Consider the following 542-nt stretch of genomic DNA (forward strand, 5'->3'; position numbering starts at 1 on the left):
CCACCATTACTGCTGGGCTCAGGCAATTACTAAAACCCGGGATGGAACGGGATGTCACCGGTTTTAGCAACAACCGTTGGGAGGTCACTGCCCGAGTGATATGTTCCGTCCCGGGTTTTAGCAACAACCCTCGGCTCACTCCGGGAAGACTGGTGCAACTGAACTTACTTTCCTTTTATAAATAACTACAAGAAAAAGTATTTATTTTTTTTCTTTAATTGTTGATACTGCACCCTGTTTCAATACAGACTTATAGTCAACACTCCAACAGATCAGAGGTCTCGTACAAGTCTTCAGTAAAATGTGCAGAACAGAGGAGAGATTACTTCATAGTCTCAAATTCAATGTGTCCGTGAATTTCTCTTAAAATGCATCCAAATCTTTGCAGTTTGAACATTCTTGGGCCATGAATGTAACATAAATCCAGCTTCTGTCGTGTTGCTGCACCAGCCAAAAACACATCTACGTGGCATGATGATAAATTAGCTCAAAATGGAGAATCGGAGTTGCAGTCAGCTCTGTTTTTTAGTCTAGTGGAAATG

The sequence above is a fragment of the Neoarius graeffei genome, chromosome 12 (assembly GCF_027579695.1).
Source record: "Neoarius graeffei isolate fNeoGra1 chromosome 12, fNeoGra1.pri, whole genome shotgun sequence".
NCBI classification, from domain to species: Eukaryota; Metazoa; Chordata; class Actinopteri; order Siluriformes; family Ariidae; genus Neoarius; species Neoarius graeffei.